At 42.7% G+C, this 6,822-nt stretch overlaps 1 pseudogene; it reads right to left on the reverse strand.

Moving 5' to 3' along the window:
* Positions 1 to 5,168: 5,168 nt before the first annotated feature.
* LOC129018161 (transcription factor BTF3-like) lies at positions 5,169 to 5,988 on the reverse strand (annotated as a pseudogene).
* Between the last annotated feature and the right edge of the window lie 834 nt (positions 5,989 to 6,822).

The following is a 6,822-nucleotide window of genomic DNA, read 5'->3' on the forward strand; positions in this document are numbered from 1 at the left end:
CTGGGACTACAGGCACCCACCACCATGCCCGGCTAATTTTTTGTATTTTTAGTAGAGATTGGATTTCACCGTGTTAGCCAGGATGGTCTCGATCTCCTGACCTTGTGATCCGCCCGCCTCGGCCTCCCAAAGCTTTTCTTTTCTTTACTTTACTTTACTTTACTTTTTTTTTTTTCCGAGACTGAGTCTCACTCTATTGCCCAGGCTGGAGTGCAATGGCTTCATCTCGGCTCACTGCAACCTCCACCTCCCCAGTTGAAGCAATTCTTGTGCCTCAACATCCCGAGTAGCTGGGATTACAGGCACCCGCCACCATGCCAAGCTAATTTTTATATTTTTAGTAGAGACGTGATTTCACTATGTTGGCCAGGCTGGGATTACAGGCATGAGCCACCGCACCCAGCCAGTATCCATGTCTTGCCCGCCCCACCTCACTCCCCAGGTTTTCCCCTTAAAAGCTCTAGATCTTGAATGTCCTTGGCTTTTTGAAGCTCTGGTCCAGAAGAACCCATTTTTATAACTATCTCGAGAGTCCATAGGTTAGACATTCTATCCCTTGAATTCTAGTGGTGCTCTGAGGGTCAGCAAATGGACTAACCAAAGCCCAGCTTCTTTGCCCCACAGTATCCCTGTCTGAGACTGGGGCCTCTGATTCCCTGACATGCCATAGTTGCCAATACAGATAACCGTGATTCCGTGAGACACGGGTATATGTGTTTTCTCAAGATGTGAGAGCAAAAGCAATTAAAAAGGCATTAGTTGGGCTTTTGTGTCGACTTATGTTCTTAAAACTAATTATTTGTTCATTAAGGCTCCCAGCCTTCATCAGAGGCTTTGTCACGTGGAAATAGCTGACGAGCTCGACTTGTGGGTATGAAATGAAAGGCTTAGCAGAAGCAAAATATGCTCCACAATTATGAATGGCCTCTGTCTCTGAGGTAATCAGAACCAACATTCTCCATGAGACCTGCAAAGTTTGGGGTTAAAAATGAAGACACAATTCATGGTTGGCTTCTCAGCTCTTTGTGATGTGAAAATGAGCCAGAAGTTTTAGTATCCGGACTTTTGCTTGCATCTTCTTGATGTGCTTCCAGTTATAGACCTTTGACCGTTCTAGAAAGGTGGGATCAAAAGTATACATTAACCACAGTTATGAATTTCCTCTCTCACCTGAGATCCTATTAAAATGAAAGTAAAAGACCCATAAAAATTATAAACACAGATTGATAAAGACAACAAGAAGAGAGACATAAGCAGACAAGAGATATCAATAAATTAGCCAGGTGCAGTGGCTCATGCCTGTAATCCCCGCACTTTGGGAGGCCGAGGCAGGTGGATCACCTGAGGTCAGGAGTTCGAGACCACCCTGGCCAACATGGTGAAACACCGTCTCTACTAAAAATACAAAAAGTTAGCCAGATGTGGTGGCAGGTACCTGTAATCCCAGCTACTTGGGAGGCTGAGGCATGAGAGTCACTTGAACCCGGGAGGCGTCAGTTGCAGTGAGCCAAGATCATGCCATTGCACTCCAGGGTGGGCAACAAAAGTGAAATTCTGTCTCAAAAAAAAGAGATACCAGTGAATTTCTGGAAGCTAGGAAGCAGGTGGATGGGTGATAACAGGTGAAGTACTGTAGAGGAAGCCACACTAAGTGTAGACATGGAAATGGATGCAGTTCAGGAAGTAATCTGCCCTCCAGAACCCTGTAGTTGGGATTCAGAAATTTCAGATATAAATGGAAATGAAATATGAAGCTAAAATCAGAGTAGTTGAGTTGATTATCTCTACATAAAATATCTTAATCCACTCTTGGACCAAAACTCCTAGCAGCTACGTAGAGCTATCCGAGTAAAGTATCAAGGGGTCAATCTCAAGAAAATTTGATAGTCCATGTATTAGTTATCTATTGCTGCATAACAAATGTCCCCAAACGTAGTTACTTATAGCACACATATTTATTATCTTACAATTTCTGTGGATGAGGAATTTAAGAGTACCTTAGTTGGATGATTCTGGCTCAAGGTTTCTCATAAGGCTAAAGTTGAGATGTCATCCAGGGTTGAAGTTTTCCAACATGGCCATGTGCATTTGTTCATGTACTATCTATGGCTACTTTTATGCTACAATAGCAGAGCTGAGCAGTTGGAACAGAAACCACATGGCCACAAAGTCTTAACTATTTGGCTTAACTGGGGCTGGATGATCCATTTTCTAGACAGCACACTCATAGGGCTGTTGCCTGGAGGCCTCAGCTCCTTACCACATGGACCTCTCCACAGGGTTCCTTGAGTGTCCTCATGGCATGGCAGCTGACTTCCCCCAAGGGGGACAAGAAAGAAGAAATAGTTGCCTTTGATGACCAAATCTTGGAAGTCACACATAGTCATGTTGGCCGTATTCTACTCAGCAGAATCAAGTCACTAAGCCCAATCCTCACTCAAGGAAAGCGGAATGAAGCTCCCTCTCCTGAAGGGGAGCATCCCCCAGAATCTGTGGATGTGTTTTAAAACAACCACACTCCAGGAAAACAGACCTCTGTATTCTGGTATTTCGGGGTCTTCCATCTCTAAAGCCAGCTCCTTTACCAACATTTTAGAGCAAATTCCACAATTTAACAAGGTCTCCTCATACTCATAGGCTACCAAAGCAACTCTATATTCCTTAATTTAAATGCAAATTGTCAACCAGGACACCAGATATTTTTAAAGAGAAAACAACTTGCAATAGAAAAGAGAATAACTCAACAATAATAAAGGAAAATTCTGACCCCTAAGGGATTAGAGACAATTCAGGAAATATAAGACAATTGGAAAAACACAAAAAACCTCTGGTATCTTCAGGAAGAATCCAGAAGATATTGCATCCATTATACAATAAAATAATTCTATAAAACAGAAACAATTAGAAAACAAAAAGGAACTGTTAAAATTAAAAAATATATGGCCAAAATTTTTTAAACATATAAAAGGATTGTTTTAAAAAGTCAAAACCAATAGTTCAGAAAAATACAAAAACAACAACAACAAAAAGAGATGAAAACGATGAGAGAGAGAAGAAAAAAGATATACTGAATAAATCTGGGAGGTTCAACAGGTATTGGTTACCTAAAATATATATATATAAAATTTAGAAAAGTAAGAAACTAAGAAACTTATCAAAGCTAAAGGACATGAATATCAGTGTTGGAAGTTTCACTAAGTGTTCAAGCATAGTCAACGAATAAAGAATAATACATAGACAGTTCACTGGAAAAATTTAAAATGTCAAGCATAAAAAGAATACCCTTTGACCTTCTAAAGCAGAGAGGTTGGCAAACTAAATTCATGAAGCAAATCTGGCCCACCACTTGTTTTTGTCAATAAAGTTTTATTGGAAATGGTTATGTCTGCTTGTTTATGTATTGCCTATGGCTGCTTTCCTGCTACAACAGCAGAGCCGAGCAGTTAGAACAGAAACCACACGCCTGCAAAGTCTAAACTATTTGCTATCTGGCCCTTTACAGAAGAAAATTTGCTGACCTCTGTTCTGAAGAGAAAACTTACAAAAAGAGAGAAAAGTTCACCCCCAAAAGCACAAAATCAACCTGGCATCAGAAACTTTTTGTCAGCCTCATTGAACGCCAGAAGGTAACGGGAAAATGCCACCAAGGTGCTGATGGAAAATAATTTTTCCTCTAAAATTCTATAGTCTATATTGAATGCCAAGATAATATAAAGGCATTTTCGGACAGCAAAGACTCAGAAGATTTACTTCCCATGTACCTTTTTAAAAAGTGACTTGAGGGTATGCTCTGGATAGACAAGGAAGTAAATCAAAAAACTAGGAAAGGATGCAGCAGAGAGTGGATTCACTAAAGCAACGTCCTTAGATGGCAGCCGTGCAGTATGCCTAGAAAGCATTCAGCAGAATTAGACCAGGAAGATGGAAATATGATGAGAGGGACAATTTGAACCATGTAATTCTGGCCTTGAGAATTCAGAAAAAGTTAACGAAATGATGGAGTAATGGTGGGGGAGCAAAGACAACTGCCACTGTGGAACTTCTGGATCCATAAGGAGCCTTGTGTGCTGCTGCAGGGACTTGAGACACCCTGAGTTATGGCCTGAAGAATAGGTCCACTTCCCAGGAGGGTTGTCCACTGACAGAGTCTGGCGTGTTCTTCCACCAGGAAATTCTGGTGATTGGACCGCCAAGGCAACTTCCCTCATGGTTAAAGCTCGTTTTTTTCACTAAAGGGGCTAGATAGATTTGGCTCATTTAGAACTGAAAACCTGCCAAGAATGACGAAGCTCAAGAGGAAGATTTCCTGTTTCCTGGCAAGTGCCAAACCAAGAGTACTCTTGCCTGTGGTCTGGAGAGAAAAGGGTGTGTGAATTCTGTGAGCACTGCCCACTAACTCTTGCTGGCTCCTGGGTTCTGGGTTTGGTGAAAGCAAAATCAGAGAAGGAAATTTGAAAACATTCTCCAGAAGTCCCAGATTCCCCCATCTTCTGGGATTCATTCCTCACTCCCACTAAGAGCCTCCTCCTCCCTCTCCTCCCTTAAGCCCACTCACTCTAGAAACTCTACAGTTCTTTTTTTTTCTTTCAAGTAGGCAAATAACCTTATTAACCTTTGTTTCAAACCTTATTTCCAGGCGTCTTCAGCTTAATTACCTACAAGTAATGAATTGTATGTAAGCAAAAGTTAATTGTATGTAAGCAAAAAGCTGCAGTGTCCAAGGCGCTTGGGCTTAAAAATATTAGAGATCTAGATTTTACCAGATCCATAAATCAACTTTATAAAGCAGTCAAGGCCAGGCGCAGTGGCTCACTCCTGTAATCCCAGCACGTTGGGAGGCTGAGATGGGTGGATCCCCTGCGGTCAGGAGTTCGAGACCAGCCTGGCCAACATGGTAAAACCCCATCTCTGTTAAAAACACAAAAAAATTAGCTGGGCGTGGTAGTGGGCACCTGTAATCTCAGCTACTTGGGAGGCTGAGGCAAGAGAATTGCTTGCACCCAGGAGGTGGAGGTTGCAGTGAGCTAAGATCACACCATTGCACTCCAGCCTGGGCAACAAGAGTGAGATTCTGTCAAAAAAAAAAAAAAAAAAAAAAGAGTCCTAATGTAAAATAGCAGCTCCCAGTAATTTCTGCAGGTTTTATCTTCTTCAGAAGTTGGCTTAATTCAGTTTGCCTCATTCTTGGAAGCCTCATCAAAATTCTCTGCAAGAGCTGGAACTTCTTCATCATCATCCTCTCCAGTAGCAAGTGGTGCTTTTTCATCCACAGACTGTTTGGGCAGAACTTCAGCCCATCTTCCCAAACTAGCCAGACTGTCTGCATCTCACCGGCTTAAGATGTTGGGTAGCGTTTCTATCAGCTGCTGTGTCTCAGCATGGCCTGCAATGGTGAAAGAAGTGTTTGCTGCCAAAGATGCCTGAACTTTAGGATTGTTAAAGCGGTCTACTTTAACTTGTAAATTTATTCACCTCTTCAATCAATACCAGATATTGTTTTCCCCTAGCTTCTTTTTTTTTTATTATTATTATTATTTTTTGAGATGGAGTCTTGCTCTGTCACCCAGGATGGAGTGCAGTGGTGCGATCTTGGCTCACTGCGGCTCTACCCTGTGCCTCCCGGGTTCAAGCAATTCTCCTGCTTCAGCCTCCCGGGTAGCTGAGATTACAGGTGCCTGCCACAATGCCTGGCTAATTTTTTGTATTTTTTTTTTTAGTAGAGATGGGGTTTCATCATATTGGCCAAGCTTGTCTGGAACTCCTGACCTCAGGTGATCCACCCACCTCTGCCTCCCAAAGTGCTGGGATTGCAGGTGTGAGCCGCTGTGCCGGCCCCTAACTTGTTTAAGAGCTGAAGTTTTTTTTATCATCTGCTGTAGCTGTTCTATGAACCACCTTCTTCTTTCTACAACCAATTTCTTTCCCACCAATGCATAGTTGTGCCTGAAGTTTGGCGGGTTTTTCCTAGTTCATGATTGTCTCTGTCATCTTGTCAGAGCAAAAAAGGGGCCATGCAGGGGACAGGTTGGCACCCAGGGTTCAAGCAGAGTTAAGCAAACACACATGGGGATGCAAGATGGCGGCTCTGCGATTCTTACCTCATTCTTTAGAACAAAATAAATCTTTCTATGAATTTCCAGGCGTGTACATCCTCAGGCCTATTTTTTCAAAACCAAAGAGTTTATCAATATAGCCAAAGTCTATTTATCGAGAGATTTCACAACCAGTAAAAGTGGCTTTAAGATAGTTTTTAAATATATATTTTTTCTCTTTACCTGATTTCCATTTTCCCAGGTGAGGAAATTGAAGTCAGAGAGGTTAAGTCACTTGCTGAAGGTCACAGGGCTGGGACTGGAGCCAGAAGTGGGTGAGGATTCAAACCCAGAAATGTCTGGATCCAAAACCAGGCTCCAAATTTTCACTTCCACCTCCCTTCTCTTCAAAGAGGAGGACCCCATCACTGGAGCTGTCCTTACCAAGTGCCAATCAAAGTCAAGGCTCCCAGTGGAACTGCCTTCATTCATAATTCCTGGTGGAGAGAATCTGATTGGCCCAGCTGAGGTCATGTGTCCTCACCTAGGACAGATCAGTTCTGGCTAGGCGGGCTGAGGCTGCAGGGCAACCACTCTGAGTTACGAGGGCCATTCCTGGGGAAGACAGGTGTGCGAGCTGGAAGGCCATCCCGAGGGGGGCCTGCTACTGATGAGCAAAATGTTATTAGGCAGAATTTGTTGATTTTATACCGCTGTGTACACTAGCATCAATAGCCATGCAAAATGGTCATAATATTTTACCAAATGTGCTCTGACTCCCCACCCTGAG

The sequence above is a fragment of the Pongo pygmaeus genome, chromosome 19 (genome assembly GCF_028885625.2).
Source record: "Pongo pygmaeus isolate AG05252 chromosome 19, NHGRI_mPonPyg2-v2.0_pri, whole genome shotgun sequence".
Lineage (NCBI taxonomy): Eukaryota > Metazoa > Chordata > Mammalia > Primates > Hominidae > Pongo > Pongo pygmaeus.